The sequence below is a fragment of the Crocodylus porosus genome, unplaced genomic scaffold (assembly GCF_001723895.1).
Source record: "Crocodylus porosus isolate Cpor-Errol unplaced genomic scaffold, CroPor_comp1, whole genome shotgun sequence".
Lineage (NCBI taxonomy): Eukaryota > Metazoa > Chordata > Crocodylia > Crocodylidae > Crocodylus > Crocodylus porosus.
The window spans coordinates 1477350-1486057 of NW_017728934.1; positions in this window are offsets into that span (position 1 = coordinate 1477350).

An 8708-nucleotide genomic window follows, 5' to 3' on the forward strand; every position below is an offset into this window, starting at 1 on the left:
TCCAGGTGACCAGTGCAGGGCAGATGGTGGGCCATGGCAAACGATAGGGCTCCTAGGACACAGCATGGTTCCTGGACACCCATAGATGATAAAGGAGTCCCTTATCCCAGACTACCTGTTCTCTCTTATCCTGGGTGAACTCTGCTACTTGCTCCTGAGCCATCCGTTGGAGTTCCTCCAAGCTGGCGCCTGCTAAAATCTCCAGTTTAAGCTCCTCCTGCCCAGCTATGCAATCGGCAGGGATCTTCGGTGCTTCCCTAAGGGGTACCCCTTCCTCCTCATGGCATTTCTCTAACTCCTTCCCATGAGCCTTTGCTTCCTGTGCCACTGACCGACCGGGTCTCTCCCTGGGGCCATCTATTAGTTTTCCCCGGGGATGTTGGTTCCCTAACTGGCTGCCACAGTTAGAGGGGTTCTCTTTTCTTGTCCCTCTTACTGCCATATACAACTGGGTTACCTGGCTCTGGGAGGCTTCCCCACCTACCGTCTCTGCCTTCTTCCTCTCACTGTAAATCACTGCATTAATGCAGAGGGGCTCTATAATATTCCCCCACACTGGTCTCAAATGCTGAGATCCCATAATATCCCCTAACCGTGGGGCAGGAGCATCCTCCATCACTCCCCTGCACTGGATGGGGGGATATGCTACCTGTACCTCGAATGGCCAGTCCCCCCCCACCATGGTTCTTTCCAGGGACTATATCCGAGGGCAAAATGAGATTGGTATTAATCAATGACACACAGGCCCCTGAGTCCACTTCCCCCGTGATGGTTCTCCAGTTCTCTTGTGTACTTTTACCCCCTCCCTTCAGCAGGCTGTCACCTCCTCTGGGTTTGTAACTCTGAAGGTACAGATACACCCCTCAGAGTGGCTCGGGGTTCCTGCTCTTCGTGCACAGCTGTTGCTCACTTGATAGGCTTACTGGGGTTTGGGAAGCTGGCCCTAAAGTGGCTGGACTCCCTGCAGTGGAAGCAACCCTTCTTATGCGATCTGGGTGGATTGACCAGATCTGGGGCCACCCTGTGCTCCGCACAGAGCACCCCACTCTCCCATTTAGAGTCTGGTTCTCCCTTCCCCCACTTTTGGAACTCTTTCTGGTCCTTTCCAAAGTAGGGAGGCTTTTTGTCCAGCCCTTCCGGTTTAACAACAGCTTATCAGCAATGTCAGCAGTGTCACTGGCTGACTTGGGCTCCTTAGCCCTGACTAGGTTTTATCTCCCAAGGCCCTTCTCAGTCAGTTTCCACAGCGAATCCTCCGTGGACACTTTGGCATAATTATTGGCCATTCTAGCTAAGCCATGTCTGGTGGACACGACACCAGATCAGAGACTTATTTGCTCAAAGGTTTTCAGTGACTATGTTTCCTCCCACCAGGTTATGCCTTTCAGACAGCAGTCTGAGGGATCCCACAGCTGCTACAACATGTGGCAGCACAGTACGGGGTGCTGCTACACAGAGATACCCGCCTCACTGTGCCAAACTCAAAACCTCACTTCAAGGGTCTCCCTCAGGCAGCCTACAGCTGGCTGTCCTGCTTCCTGGGGAAGCCCCCCAAGCCTAAGATAACACTGCCACCACACAGGCCCTGGTCTCTGGCAGAGCTCTGTGCAGCCCAGGGCACACAGACCCCATGAACCTAGGTGGTGTTTTGCCCACAGTAATATTTCTGGTTGCTTCTTTTGGCCCAAGGCATCCCAAGATAGCATCAAGAAGAATTGAGGGAAAAGAAAAAGACAAACTTTGCTGGCCAAGCACTCTCTTGCTGCCCAAAAACACAGGATATAACCCAACAGCTTTATTGATGGGGGTGGGAAGAAGGCAGGGGTTGGATGAGGAAGTCAAAATGCATTTTAAGCAAGTAACTTGAGTCTTTCCTTGTAGTTTCCAGATGACCACCAGAAGGGAGAGAGAGAGCTCGCCACCCTCCCTAGGAATTTTATCTTGTCAGGTCACCTGATGGACCAGCCTGATGCAAGAAGAGCAGTGAGGGACAGAGGTCATGTGGGCTGACCCAAGTGAGGGCCAGAGTGAGGGGGAGGGGATTTCTTCACAATTGTGCCCGGCCCCCTTTCACTTGAACAGGAAAGACTGCTGGGATCACATGACCCCAGCAAAGTGGGCATCAAGACACCCCTTTGAACACTGCCAGGGTGGGTGACTGTACCACCTCTGGGGGATCCTTTTCCACACTTTCAGAACTCAGCTTGTAAAGAAGTTTTTCTTTATGTCCAGTCTGAAGCTATCTTCAATCAGTTTCTGCCCATTGTTTCTCATCTTCCCCTTATTGCTTACCTGATCCTCTTCTTGCTCTGACTAGAACGGGTTTCTAGACTCTCCAGGACAGGGACCTGACAAAATGAAAATGACTAATATTTGTATATCATCCATGTATCTGAAAGGCCACTACAAACACCAGACCAGTGCTTAACCCTAGCAAGGGTGGCTGGGGCGAAACTTATGATGGAAGGATAGATAGCAGAGCTCTGAAGGATGACTAGATAACAGACCTCATTCTTATTCATTTGGCCATGCTGCCTCTATGGTGGAACAAGCCAACGTGTGTGGTTCACTTAACCTCACTCTAACATATTGCTCCTCTCTAGAATACAAATCTGTTCTAGATCAAAATCTAGAAACAAATCCCAGATCTTAGTGCCTGTCACCCCAATTGCTGCCTGATATAACTATTGAGGGATGACCAGAGCAGCAGCCCCAGGCAACAACTTGAGGGCAGGAGGCATGGCAAGATTAACAGCTGCAGCTACTGCCAGATGACTGCACCCCAGGCAACCTGTGGCCACCACAGCCCTTTGCCCCAGAGCACGTAGTTACCCTGGTAGACCTTTGTTCAGAAGAACGTCTTTTGCCTACACTTAACTGTTAGAGAACTGAGCTGCAAACAAAGAGTCTGATATCGTTCACAATGTGATTAGGATATTTGCTGTCTCCCATTTGGTGATAATAAGGAAACGTGTCAACTTGCAGATACCAGTACATGTGGAGATGGTCCAGCTCCCCAGTGTCACCTGTTATTAGCACAGAATCACACTGTAGAGTCAGAGGCAAACACTGAGAAAAGTGACCCTCAAGCAAAGGTAACTCCACGTAACCCTTATCCAGCAATATAGGGAACATTGAAAAGGGATTTAAATCATTTACATATGTCAATGTAAAAATGATGATAATAGCAGAAGGCAAGAGATTGCATTTGTGACTTAGAGGAAGGAAAGAAGGAAATTGCTCTAAGGGGGCAGTCCCGCATTATCTGTCACCTGAGGAACTAGGACTTGGTCTTGTGAATCATAGAATCAAAGAAGTCGGGTCGGAAGGGACCTTATAGATCTTCAAGTCCGACCCCCTGCCAGGGCAGGAGAAAAAATTGTGCTCAAATGATCCCAGCTAGGTAGGCATCAAGCCTCCTCTTAAAGACCCCCAGGGTAGGAGCTAGCACCACTTCCCTTGGAAGCTGGTTCCAGCTCCTAGCCGCCCTAACTGTGAATAGTTCTTATGGATGTCTAATCTAAACCTACTCATGCCATGGGTGCTTGTGCAACTGTATCTGTGTCTGTCTTAGGGTGTGGGAGACACTACTACAGGCCTGGCTGTGTTTCCAGTTAGGGCTCAATCATGATTCCCTCAGGGACCACCTCAATACACAGGACCTAGCTAATGTAGCCAATTAATTGCCATAAATTAACTCCTACAGAAGGTTTGCTTGTCCATAGCTTGAGAGGCAGTTCCCCCCCAAACCCCAACACTGATCTTCTTGAAACTTGGCAGGCTTGTGGAAAACAGGTGACAGCATTAAACAGGTGTAATGGCTGCAGCAGGGGCCACCATCCTTTCAGCTGTCGCCCCGCTGCACCTTAACACACGCAGTGTCACCCATGGCACCAGTTTTGCTTGTCGGCAGGTTGGGGTGCAGTTCCCCATAAACTGCACCGATTTTGTTGAAATTTGGCAGGCTTTGTGGCCTCAGTAACAGCCGCCACCCCTGCACCTTTGACCCCCCCCTACCCCCCGTGGTGTAACACACAGCCATGACTTGAATTTGGCTTTCAAGAATTGGGGATGCCTTTCCCCCAAAGCCCTGCACCAATCTTCTTGAAACTTGGCAGATTTCATGCTCTCAGCAGAGGCTACCATCCCTTCAAGTTTCATCCAAAGCAGACAAGAAACAACAAAGTTATAGATATGTCATTGATTCCCCATTATACCCTATGGCCAGATCTCCGAGGCGGCTCCGAAACTTCAGAGCTGCTTCGGCCGGATTGAGGCAGAAACCCAGTCTGGAGCTCTGGATCGGATCATGGCCACCCAAAGCGGCTGGATCCGAAGCTGGATCAGATCACTGCCAACTCACACAGGCCTAACACTAACCTGCAGACAAGGGTCTGGTCTGCACCGCCTCTGCTCTTCCTAGGAGTGGAGGTGCAACATATGTCCTGTCCTCTTGTTCCTGTTCTGCACACCTCCAACCTCAGCAACGAGGCCGTGGAGCCAAGCTAGTGTTGCCAAGTGTGTACTAAACACGTTTGCAACAGAAGCCTAAAGACTCATCTATGCCATATTTGCCATATGGGAGAAACCAGCATAAAGTTACGCAGGTTCTCCAATGTGCCCTCTTTTAAGGGTTTGGCACTGCTGGAGCAACGGAAAATTTAGGCCTGTGTGCCTGTGGCTACATGAGACACTGTCTGCACAGTCATTACTTTGCTGTCATTTCATAATTGTACTGTATAGACGAGTACTAAATGACTTCACAGTAACCAGAAATACTGCACTGATTGCCTTTTAGGTGATGCTGACTGCAGTAGTTCACTATTACTGCACAGGAGCACTGCATGACACTTCATGCCACGTGGTGCTACTGCGCAGTAGTAATGAGCTACTGTGCAGTCAACATCTCCTTTATTGCTCTTCTGTGTGCTATTAGAGTATGAAAGCTCATCTGTGACCATTCTAGCCTTAATTCACTGAGGGCTAAATTATTGTTGCCTACTTTCATTTACTGGGTGGGAAGACCAGGCATGCGGCCAGTCACTGATGAATAACTTGTGTATTGTAAGCCGCACCCGCGTCTACTTTACAGTAATTTGTGTACCAAGGTCCTCCCTTGACCCAGGATCTGTACACAGTAGAAATTTCTTCAGAATATTGAGGTCCCAGGACCTGAAGCTACCTCCCCAAAACATAACAGAAAAACAAGTCTTTTCACGGTTCAGGTAAATGCCAACTTGATAGCTTATCTAACTGGCTTCTTGAAAGCTATTAATAATATAATTCTTTGATACTACTTGATATCATTTGAGTATTTAGGCAAGAATTCAAGGATCCCAGCCTGAAGTACCCAAAGCATATTTAACCAGAAGCCCAGATAAGAATGGTAGTGTTGTTTTGGAGAGGCAGAGACAGAGAAAATACACTTCTCCCTTCTGACTCAAGCCAATAGCCCAAATTTGGGTTCTTACAGGTCATTCCAGGAAAGAAGAGAGAATAGTGTCGGAATCAGGTATTTCTCTGATGTGATCTTACATGTTTATAAGGAATCTATGAAGTGCTGTTTTTCTGAACATAGGACGAATCAGGGAACAGGAGATGGCTATTTCCTGACACCTGCCAGCTTCTTTCAGCCAGCATCCCACCCCAAAAGCACACCCAAGATTTTTCCCAGGTTTCCACTGCTGGTAGCTGTCTCCTTGCTTCTCATCTGGAGCTGCCACCCTCACCCAACAGCCCTAAAGAGAGCTCAGCAAGTTTCCTGTACCAGATCAGACATATTCCTGAATGGACTTGCACGTCTCTTGGGTGTATAGATCCACTCAAAGTAGTGCTTTAAGGCTGGAGGCTGCTTTTCATTAAAAGACCTTAATGAGTTCTTTCAAGCTGCTTTAAATTGAAGGCCACAGTTAAACGCAGGAGGTTCACCCAACCAATAACAGTGCAAGGGAAGGTTAACTATATGTAATTCAGTGGCCTCTATAAATATACAATTACAGTGAATATGTAAGTCAACTGCGAACCCACAGATTGTAGGGGCATAGGAAAGCTGGGCTGGAAGGGACCTTGCGAGGTGGCAAAGCAGAGTCATCCCTGACTAAAATATCCCAGCAATATTAATGAATGTGACCGACACATGGCAGGGCAGGAACCTAAAGGCTCTTCCTTTTCCTGTATCACATCCCCAGTGCTTCTTCGGCAGCATACAGCATATTTGAGGGTAGGATACAGCCCCTTTCTTTGATTTAATTTACGGGGACCCACATAACACACAGCCAGCCTGGAATCCAGCTAACACAGCTGCTTCCCTGGCCATCGGACCTGCCCCGTCTCTACTGCATAGCCCGGCACTTGTCCCCTGACTTACCCAGCTTTCCTTTTTCTGTTTCCTGTGGGTGTGTCTACAGGAGAAGTTTATCATGGAGCTGACTAATTATCTCAACAGTGAACATCTCAGTGTCTGCACATGTGGCCCTCTTAGGCCACAGTAAACTAATAAACTCCACTATAGGATACTACCTGTATCTATATTGGAGTTCTTCGGTGCACAGAAACACTTGTGCAGACACAGACCCGGCTGCCTGGGGCAGGAGGGTGCTTCAGTGCGGGGCTGTCTGCCGGCTAGACCCACACCGACATACCCTTCAACCTGACTCAACACACTGCAGTCCTGGGCACATGTTCATACATCCCAGTATGTGCCAAAGGGAATGGGTAGAAAGTAGAGGTGGAACACCCCCCCCCAACTTCAGAAAGTGAGTTCCTCTGGGATTCCCTGCTCCAATCTTGTAGTGTCTGCAGGGGCAGATTATCCAGGTCTATTTATCTAAACTCAACCTGACGTCCATGAGCTGGGTAGATGCTCTGCCTTTCTGCAGAATCTTTCATTCAAAAGTCTCCTGGGCCCGGACTATGCGGCTTCTGTGGTGCTCCCAGGCGTGCTGGTCTCAAGCACTCACATCCACCTGTTGCAGCTCCTTGCGTGCCAGGCCTGGGATGGGGGTCGGGAACCCGTGCTGAGGGTGGCCCCCACCGCTGCTCTCAAGCACACCAGAGACAAACATCTCCAGAGCAGTCCAGCTTCCCTGACACCTTTCTGGGTCTGGCCAAGCAGAGCAGGAGGCTGGGGCACTTGAGACCAACACTCCCCATGCTGATAATTGACCAGTCAGCCAATTGTCAGCATTGAGAGGGGAGCCAGCCCCGGCCAGTTGGGAACACCAGTATTTTTAATATACATAGGAGTAAAAAGAAGGCACCGGGTAACGGGGGGCCCCTGCAGGACACACTTGGCAATCTGTTGGTTGCACTAGATCAGTGGTCTCCAAACCTTTTTGATCGCACACCCCTCTCCGGTAAAAAAATGTTGAGCACGCACCCCCAGTATATGTATATTTTTTTATTTATAAATTATATATACGCACTACTGTACTAACATATTATGTACATTATAAAACATACACAAAAAATAGAAATTAAATCGTCATTGTGTTTAACCTCGTAATGTGGCTGACGAAGAGCTCGTACTAGGAGTAGGAGAAGTGTCAGCTCTGCCATTTTCTTGCTGTTTGCTTGTGCTCGCATTATTAGTATTATCTTCAATCCGCGGTTTCTTTGCAGGAATCTTTTTAAGCCACTTGTCCATGTTGTGAGGGTTAGTTTAGTTAAAACTAGATAATATAATCCGCAAATCCACATAACCGGACACACGTAAACTGCAATACGTCGCAATATGCTGAAAGCGAACGAACGCTTCTTCCCTCAGGATACCTCACGTACCGTACGTGACACGTGACCGTCCGACATACAGACTGAGTGAGGGTGCCAGTGTCAATCTGTATACTAAATATTAGGAAAGCTTAATTTCTTTCTTATTTTTTTAGATAAAAAATAAATAAAAATACAAGTTCGAAGATTTTCTTCGCACAGCCCCTGGGATTGTCTCGCGCACCTCTTGGGGTACACGCACCCCACTTTGGAGACCACTACACTAGATGATAAAGGTGACCTCTTTAACAAATTCTTTGCCTCCATATTACTGAGCAGGGACATCCCCCTCACTGGAGTCCTGGACGAATTCAAGAGAGGCACAGTCGGGCCCAGGGTCAGGGAGGACCTGGTCAGGGAACTTCTGGTGGGACTGGACATCTTCAAGTCAGCAGGTCCAGATGATCTCCACCCAAGGGTGCTGAAGGAATTGGCAGAGGACATTGTGGGACCCCTGGCACAGCTCTATGAGCACTTGTGGTGCTCTGGTGGGGTGCCAGAGGATTGGAAAAGGGTCAATGTGGTCCCCATTTTCAAAAAAGGGAGGAAACTATAGGCCCGTTAGTCTTACCTCAGTCCTGGGGAAGCTTTTTGAGAAAATTATCCAGGAGCACATCTGCGAGGGACCTGCAGGGGAGATTATGCTCAGGGGCAACCAACATGGGTTCATTAGTGACAGGTCCTGTCAGACCAACCTGGTGGCCTCCTACGACCAGGTCACACAATCCTTGGATGCAGGTGTCGCAGTGGATGTAGTCTTTCTGGACTTTAGGAAGGCCTTCGACACTGTCTCTCACCCCTTCTCATTAAAAAATTAGGCAACGGTGGCGTCGATGCCTACACAGTCAGATGGGTCACTAATTGGCTGAAGGGCCACAGCCAGAGAGTGGTGGTGGACGGGTTGTTTTCGACCTGGAGGGACGTGGGCAGTGGGGTCCCCC